This window comes from Bubalus kerabau, unplaced genomic scaffold (genome assembly GCF_029407905.1).
Source record: "Bubalus kerabau isolate K-KA32 ecotype Philippines breed swamp buffalo unplaced genomic scaffold, PCC_UOA_SB_1v2 scaffold_36, whole genome shotgun sequence".
In the NCBI taxonomy this organism is placed as follows: Eukaryota; Metazoa; Chordata; class Mammalia; order Artiodactyla; family Bovidae; genus Bubalus; species Bubalus kerabau.
In genome coordinates, this window is record NW_026577890.1 from 3,327,186 (window position 1) to 3,336,671 (window position 9,486).

Below are 9,486 nucleotides of genomic sequence, written 5' to 3' on the forward strand. Positions count from 1 at the left end.
CAGGAACATTCTTGGCTCCTATCGAGACACCTCTGTGCGTGTAGCTACACACGCAACGTAGGGGCAAAGGGAGCCAGATTCTTTCCGTGGGGTGCTGATGCTTTGTGGCAAAGCACCTGCTTGAGAATCCATCAGCTTACGCTTCCCTCGCCTTGACAGAGGTCTCATTGCTGTAGCCCTTGGCAGTTTGGAAAGAAGAGGACCCTTTCTTTCATAAAGTGGGCCCTTGTCCTAGTTTGAAAGGAAAGGCAAGAGCTGAGCTGAGGCCAATAAGGCGCCAGTCAAGTCTGACATATTCCCGAAGCCTGCTCCTTCATGGAAAATAACGCTGGAATCTAGGAATGTCTCTGCAAGGCTGGCAAAGGGCAGTCAGGAGCCTGCACCCTGCCTCTGGAATTACCGACTTCTGAACAGATCTGGAGGTCTCCCTTAGGGGAAGCTAACCCATTCTTCCAAATAGAGGCTTCCAAACGCAGGCCGCTTGGCTGCCTCTTGCTCTCTGAAGGAGGCCTGCTTTTCCCGCCTCCTATGAACCCCACATCCCAGCCTCTGGGAAAAGCGGATCTTGAAGATCTTTTCTCAGGGGTTGTTTCCACGGAGCTGGGGCCGAGCCTGGAGCCCCAAACGCACAGGGGAAGAAAAACCACATGGACAAGTCTTTGCTCTCTAGGAGCGCTCTAGTGAACCTCACTCTGTCAGGAACGTTCTTGTTTCCTATGGAGACACCCCTGTCTGTGAAGCTGTGTACCGAACATGGAGACACAGAGTCTGATTCTCTCTGTGCAGCTTTGAAGCTGTCGTTCAAACAACAGCTTGAAAATCCATACAATGCTCTTCCTTACCCGTGACACAGTTCTCATTGCTATACCCCTTGGCAGTATTTAGAAATCCATACCCAAACCCTTCTCCTAGTAGGCCTGGGTCCTAGTTCAGAGAAACACGCAATGGCGGAGCTGAGGCCAGTAAGGCACCAGTCAGGTCTCACACACTCTGGCAGCCTGATCGTCCAGGGAGACTAAGGCCTGTTGTGCCTTGCAGGAGGCTCGCTTGTGTTACCTCCTGTGAACTGCGTTTGCCAGCCTGGGGGAATAGCGGTCCCTGGAGATCTTTTCTCAGGGGCTCCTTCCCCTGAGCTGGGGCGGACCTCGGGGACCCAACTCACAGGGCAAGGCAAAACCATATGGACAGGTCTATGCTCTGTAGCAGACTTCTAGTGAACCTCATCTCTCAGGAACATTCTTGGCTCCTATAGAGACACTTCTGTGTGTGAAGCTGCGTACCTAACATAGGGGCACAGAGAGCCTGATTCTCTCAGTTCATTTTGACCCTGTCGTTCAGAAAACAGCTTGAGAATCCATAAAATGCTCTCCCTTACCGCTGAGAGAATTCTCACTGCTGTAGCCCTTGGCACTTTGTAGAAATCCGCACCCAAACGCTTTTCCAAATAGGCCTGGGTCGTAGTTCGGAGGAACAGGCAATGGTGGAACTGAGGCCAGTAAGGCAACAGTCAGGTTTCACACACTCTGGCAGCCTGCTCCTCCAGGGACAGTAAGGCCTCTTTTTCTCTGCAGGAGATTCGCTTGCCTTACTTCCTGTGAACAGCGTTTCCCAGCCTCAGCGAAGCGGTTCCTGGAGATCTTTTCTCAGGGACAGTTTCCCCGGAGGTGTGGCGGACCTCGGGGACCCAACTCACAGGGGAAGAAAAAACCACATGGACAGGTCTATGCTCTGTAGGAGAGGTTTAGTGAACCTAATCTCTCAGGAACATTCTTGGCTCCTATAGAGACAACTCTGTGTGTGAAGCTACACTCCCAACATTGGGGAACAGGGATCTTGGTTCTCTCCGTGGGGTGCTGATGCTTTGTAGTAAAGCACCTGCTTGAGAATCCATCCTCTTAGGCTTCCCTCGCCTTGACAGAGGTCTCATTGCTGTAGCCCTTGGCAGTTTGCAAAGAAGAAGACCCTTACCCTCCATAAAGTAGGCCCTTGTCCTAGTTTGAATGGAAAGGCAATAGCTGAGCTGAGGTCAATAAGGAGCCAGTCCCCTCTGACACATTCCCGAAGCCTGCTCCTTCATGGAGTATAACTCTAGAATGTTGGAATGTCTTTGCAAGGCTGGCAAAGGGCAGTCAGGAACCAGCACCCTGCCTCTGGAATTACCGACTTCTGAGCAGATCTGGAGGTCTCCTTTAGGAGAAGCTAACCCATTCCTTCCAAATAGAGGCTTCAAAACACAGGCAGGTTGGCTGCCTTTCGTGCCCGAAGGAGGCTTGCTTTTCTCTCCTCCTATGAACCCCAGTTCCCAGCCTCTGGGAAAAGCGTATCTTGAAGATATTTTCTCAGGGGTTGTTTCCACGGAGCTGGGGCCGAGCCCGGGGCCCAAAGGCACAGGGGAAGGCAAGACCACATGGACAGGTCTATGCTCTGTAGCAGACCTCTAGTGAACCTCATCTCTCAGGAGCATTCTTGGCTCCTACAGAGACACCTCTGTGTGTGAAGCTGCGTACCTAACATAGGGGCACAGAGAGCCTGATTCTCTCTGTTCATTTTGACGCTGTCATTCAGAAAACAGCTTGAGAATCCATAAAATGCTCTCCCTTACCACCGAGAGAATTCTCACTGCTGTAGCCCTTGGCACTTTGTAGAAATCTGCACCCAAACGCTTTTCCAAGTAGGCCTGGGTGCTAGCTCGGATGAACAGGCAATGGTGGAGCTGAGGCCAGTAAGGCAACAGTCAGGTTTCACACATTCTGGCAGCCTGCTCCTCCAGGGACTGAAAGGCCTCTTTTACTCGGCAGGAGATTCGCTTGCCTTACTTCATGTGAACAGCATTTCCCAGCCTCGGCGAAGCGGTTCCTGGAGATCTTTTCTCAGGGACAGTTTCCCCGGAGGTGTGGCGGACCTCGGGGACCCAACTCACAGGGGAAGGAAAAACCACATGGACAGGTCTATGCTCTGTAGGAGAGGTTTAGTGAACCTAATCTCTCAGGAACATTCTTGGCTCCTATACAGACAACTCTGTGTGTGAAGCCACACTCCCAACATTGGTGCACAGGGAGCTTGATTCTCTCCGTGGGGTGCTGATGCTTTGTGGCAAAGCACCTGCTTGAGAATCCATCCTCTTAGGCTTCCCTCGCCTTGACAGAGGTCTCATTGCTGTAGCCCTTGGCAGTTTGCAAAGAAGAAGACCCTTACCCTTCATAAAGTAGGGCCTTGTCCTAGTTTGAATGGAAAGGCAATAGCTGAGCTGAGGTCAATAAGGAGCCAGTCCTGTCTGACACATTCCCGAAGCCTGCTCCTTCATGGAAAATAACTCTAGAATCTAGGAATATCTTTGCAAGGCTAGCAAAGGGCAGTCAGGAACCAGTACCCTGCCTCTGGAATTACCGACTTCTGAGCAGATCTGGAGGTCTCCTTTAGGAGAAGCTAACCCATTCCTTCCAAATAGAGGCTTCAAAATACAGGCTGGTGGGCTGCCTTTTCGTTCCCTATGGAGGCGTGCTTTTCTCTCCTCCTACGAACCCCGGTTCCCAGACACTGGGAAAAGTGGATCTTGAAGATATTTTCTCAGGGGTTGTTTCCACGGAGCTGGGGCCGAGCCTGGAGACCCAAAGGCACAGGGGAAGGCAAGACCACATGGACAAGCCTTTGCTCTTTAGTATAGCTCTAATGAACCTCACTCTGTCAGGATCTTTCTTGATTCCTACGGAGACACACCTGTGTGTGAAGCTGCGGGCACAGAGAGCCTGATTACCCCTGTGCAGCGCTGAGTCTGGGCGGCTAAACAACAGCTTGGGAATGCAGCCTGGGGCGCTTCCCTTCCCTCGGACAGAGCTCTCCTTGCGGTAGGCCTTGGTAGTTTGCATACAATGGGGCCCTAAGCCCTCTGCAAGTTGGCCTGGCTCCTAGGTCCAAAGGGCAGGCCACAGCGGAGCTGAGGCTGTCAGGCTCCAGACACATCTCCCATACTCCTACATCCTGCTCCTCCCCGGGCATGAACGCTAGAAGCTGGGAAGGTACCTGGACCGTGCAGGGGCGGGGCGAACGCGGGCGGCGTGGGGCGGGGTTCGGCTTCTGGCGGGGGTGGGGGCGGGCTTCCCAGTTGTGCTCTGGGAGGTGGACACTGAGGCTGAAAACGCGCCGGGAGCGCACCCGGGACTGGGTAAACCCGGGCTGCGCGGGTCGAGATTCCGATGGCTTTGGGTGGGGGTCAGTCCCAGTTGTGCTCCCGGGGGTCGCCACTGCAGCTGGGAACGCGCCGGGAGCGCGGCAGGGGCGGGGCTAACCCTGGGGGCGCGGGGCGGGGGTCGGCTCATGGGGGGGATGGGGAGGGGTTCCCAGTTGCGCCCTCGGGGGTTGCAACTGCGGCTGGGAACGCCCATTTCGTCCGCTCCTGGGTCCCCAAGGATCGCCATCCCGTGGGTGCAGTGGACGGCTGCGGGCCACAGGTCAGGGAACTGGGACTGCTTGGAGCAGGGAACCAAGTATTCCGCCCTCTGTTGGCACATTCTCGGAGCTCCCCAACCTGGCGGTTGCAGAAAGGCCTCGCCCTTGGTGTCAAGGCCTTTACCGCTCCACCCCTTTGCTGAAAAATCTCAGTCTGCACGGTTTTCCCAAGCAGCCTAGTGTCCCCTGGAAGTCCAAGGGACAGAACACTGAACTCTGGCCGGCTGGCCCAGCCCTGCTTCTGGCACTTTGTAAGCCAGCGGGCCCTTGAGCACCTGCTGGGATGGGAAAGGGAAGGGTCCATGGATTGCACCCTAGAAACTTAGTAGGGTGCATGGATTTCAAACCCTGGTGGCCGCCCAGGCAGCAAAGAAGGGGGGAGGGCACCTTGCTGCCCTTTCATGGCAGAATCTGTGGCTGTCCTGATGCGTGGGCCTTTTCATGGGGACCTTGTGCAATAAAAGTTTGGTGTTTTGGTACTGAATAATTAGAAATTGTAAAAAGTTTAAATTATGTGGTGGTGTAATTAAAAAACAAAACAAAACAAAACCAAGCCCCAAGTGTTTGGCACAGGGAGGTTTAAGTATTGAAGGCCTGTTTTCCTTGCACTGTGGCATTCTATCAAGAAGTGTGCAGGATTTTTTTTTTTTTTAAGAAAAGTGTTCGAAGTGAGGGAAACAGGAAACCCAGAGGTGCCCCTGTATTTTGGGGAAGGCCTTAGGAGGTCACTTGGAAATGCTGCTGGCTGTGGGGGAGGGGGGCAGATGGGCTGTGCAGGCTTGTCCTTTGCATTCATGTTCTTGTGTGTAGAAACCCAGCTCGGAGCCATCTCCTGATGTGTAAGAATTTCGCAGACAAACCTTGAGCTAAGCAATGCATTTGTTCCTGAGGAAATGTTTGTCTTAAGCGATGTAAATATGCTATGTATATCTGCTGGACTCTGGCTTCAGGTCGGTTCCCCCAATAGGCTCAGAAGCGACTTGAACAAAACAGTATGTTTTCCTCGTACCTTGTTCTCCTAATCTATGTTAAGGAAATGATATATTTGCCTGGAATACTGCCTTTCTTCAAGATTCATGTCAATCAGTTTTTGGCCCAGGATGACTCACCTGCTGCCAATGTGACCTCAAGGCATGTCGTGGGGGAGGGGCCTGGTGCCATTCCCTGAGACAGTGCCTTTCTTTCCTTAGCTGACTGCTAGTGCCTGTAGAATATCTGGCTAGAGACCAGCAGGGCGTACACCCCGCCTCAAGTCTAAGTCAGCAGCTTTCTCTATCTCATTTATACTTTAATAACACTTGATGACACAAAAGCTCTGAGCGATCAAATCATATCAAATCTTCATTTCAGATTGAAGATGCATTCCATGGTATTGCCATCTTAAGTCTTTCCATTGTTATGGAATACCTGTCCATGTATTCAGGATAGTTTTCAGCCAGGGTGTATAAGTTCCAGTGTGCCAGTCTTGTCATCCTCGTTACATCCATGGCAAAGTGTTGTATTCATGTTGACATTATTGAAAGGGAATTTTTTTTAATTCCTTTTCAGATTATTATCTGGTAATATATACAGAAAAAACTGTGTAATCTTTCGTTTTTATCAGTTTGGACAGCTTGATAGTTGTCTTTAATTTCTTTCCTTTCTCATACTTTAAGATTTTCCGGGCACCGTACATGTACTGCCTCACCCCTAATCTCAGTCATGTGTTCAAAGAACTTCTGTCCTTTATTTGTTTACTTATTTTTTGCAACATTGAATTCGTTTTGACTATGCTGGGTCTCTGCTGCAAGATGGAAGTTGCTAGGACCTCTGGACTGCAGTCTTCCATCTCTTACTGACCTCTTGTTGACCTCTGCAGAATCCTGGTTGGCGGGAGCTTGTTAGTTCCTCGTTCCTTACCAGGACCTCCTGTGGTAAGTGTTTTTCTCTTCTCTGTTGCCTTGTAAGGGTGGATGGTCATTGGCATCCCAAAGCTAGCTAGAAGTCAATTATTTAGGCAGGCTTGTGCATAGATATGGGAGAAGGCAATGGCACCCCACTCCAGTACTCTTGCGTGGAAAATCCCATGGATGGAGGAGCCTGGTAGGCTGCAGTCCATGGGGTCGCTAAGAGTCAGACACCACTGAGCGACTTCACGTTCACTTTTCACTTTCATGCATGGGAGGAGGAAATGGCAACCCACTCAAGTGTTCTTGCCTAGAGAACCCCAGGGACTGCGGGGCCTGGTGGGCAGCCGTCTATGGGGTCTCACAGAGTCGGACACGACTGATACGACTTAGCAGCAGCAGCGGCGGCAGCAGCAGCAGAAGCAGTGCATCGATATCAAAAGGGCTGCAAACAGTCAGGAAGGATCACATATGTCACCGTGAAACACTACTTCTCCACTTAGCCAAAGCTAACAAAAGATTTCTGTTCTAGGTCAACCTAGAAGAGATCACTTAAGAGGTAAAGAAACTTAAACTCCATTAGCAAAGGCAGTTCGACATCTCAAGAAAACTTGTGCTAGGCACAGAACTCTTTTCTGGGGGTCCACTTTCCCTACAACCTCCTTATCCCATTCTGTACCCATTCCTTTGCTTCTCCCATCCTGAAACGGCCACCTGTAAGACAGAACGACTTTGTTTTCCTTCCTCAAGTGCCATTGCATTCCACATACTTTCTTGTAATAACAAGTCATACATTTCCCTTCAGCAACCAAGAACTGACTTTTATATTGGCATTCGCTATAGCCCGCCCCCCTCCCCCACCCCCAAGAACAGAACAAAACAAAACAAAACAATTGCTTTCTTACATTTAACATGTCAGGATGGTGCCAGACACTATTCATGGAGAGTCAAAAATCTCTTTTGTTTCTGTGTAAAAGGGAGGTCCTTTCAAGTCGTGAATGTTTCAGAACTTTCATTTATTTGGAAATGACCTAGCTATTCAATACACTGTCGTCACAAGGATAGAAACTCGGGTAACCAAAACTCCTGGAGAAACGTTTGTTAGTTCAGTTCAGTTCAGTTGCTCAGTCGTGTCTGACTCTTTGGGACCCCGTGGCCTGAAGGACGCCAGGCTTCCGTGTCCGTCACCAGCTCCAGGGGCTTGCTCAAACTCATGTCCATCGAGTCAGTGATGCCATCCAACCATCTTATCCTCTGTCATCCCCTTCTCCTCTGCCTTCGATCAAGACTATGAGAGGCGGATATTTTAGAGTATAATTATTGTTAAGAGTTTATCTAAAAGCTCATATCACATTTACATTTTTTACATTGGTTGTTGCTGTTTCCAGGTAGTTTCTTGCTGACAAGCTTGTGACAGATATAACAATAGAGCAATTTTTACCTCAAAAGAAACCTAGGCACTATGAACGTGTTGTGCTTAATGTTGTTGACTCTTAGACATGTCTATAGTGGAGGAGCAAAACCAAAAATACTAGATATTTAATATTGACTAGTTCCCAGTTCACGGGACTCTGACATTCATTTAGGTCAATGTTTTCTTGTATTTCCAGCAGTTTGATTTGGAAGGGCTGCCTTGTCTTGAGACCATTGAAATCAGAACTCAGAACTTGAGCAATATTATCAAAAAACACAAGGCTAACACTGACACATACCTTAATCCAGACAGACAGACAAGACATCTTCCAGTTTTCCGCCTGAGATTTAAAATATTTCTTTGAGCCGTTTTCCTGGGGAGTTGAGGGGGGGGAGTGGGGGTGGCAGCGAGGCAGGCTTGGGTAACAAGCTAATTGTTGGTCATTGCATATGCAAAGAACCAGCTTTCCGGGTTCCAAGGAAAAAAGTTTCCTTGGTACCCAATTTTGTTTGGATCTATAGACTCTCATGGCCCTCCTAGGTCAGGACATCTTTCTTTTCTGTAGTCCTCGTTTTATCCCTAAATCATAGACAGCTTGGATTGTCTCTGTGGGGTGGATGTATTGTCCTCGTGTTTGACCTGGCGGCAGTAGCGAGGTCCGAGAGCCTCTCCTGGAACCGGGCGTGGGGACGGGGCTCACCAGGAGCCCCTGGTGGAAGTGGGCAACGCCCCGGGAGCGCGCCAGGGGTGGGGCGATCCCGGGCGGCGCGGGTCGGGGTTCTGGTCGGGAGGGGGTGGGGGGCGGTAACAGTTGTGCTCTCGGGGGTCCCCACTGCAGCTGGAAACGCGCTGGGAGTGCGGCAGGGGCGGGGTGAACCCGGGTGGCGCGGGGCGGGGTTCGGCTCCTGGCGGGGGTGGGGGAGGGCTTCCCAGTTGTGCTCTCGGTGGTGGCCACTGCGGCTGGAAACGCGCCGGGAGCACACCCGGGGCGGGGTAAACCTGGGCTGCGCGGGTCGAGATTTAGATGGCTGTGGGTGGGGGTTTGGTCCCAGTTGTGCTCTCGGGGGTCGCCACTGCGGCTAGGAACGCCCATTTCCTACGCTCCTGTGTCCCCAAGGATCCACATCTAGTGGGTGCAGCGGAGGGCTGCGGGCCACAGGTCAGGGAACTGGGACTGCTTGGAGCAGGGAACCAAGTATTCCGCCCTCTGTTGGCACATTCTCGGAGCTCCCCAACCTGGCGGTTGCAGAAAGGCCTCGCCCTTGGTGTCAAGGCCTTTACCGCTCCACCCCTTTGCTGAAAAATCTCAGTCTGCACAGTTTTCCCAAGCAGCCTAGTGTCCCCTGGAAGTCCAAGGGACAGAACACTGAACTCTGGCCGGCTGGCCCAGCCCTGCTTCTGGCACTTTGTAAGCCAGCGGGCCCTTGAGCACCTGCTGGGATGGGAAAGGGAAGGGTCCACGGATTGCACCCTAGAAACTTAGTAGGGTGCATGGATTTCAAACCCTGGTGGCCGCCCAGGCAGCAAAGAAGGGGGGAGGGCACCTTGCTGCCCTTTCATGGCAGAATCTGTGGCTGTCCTGATGCGTGGGCCTTTTCATGGGGACCTTGTGCAATAAAAGTTTGGTGTTTTGGTACTGAATAATTAGAAATTGTAAAAAGTTTAAATTATGTGGTGGTGTAATTAAAAAACAAAACAAAACAAAACCAAGCCCCAAGTGTTTGGCACAGGGAGGTTTAA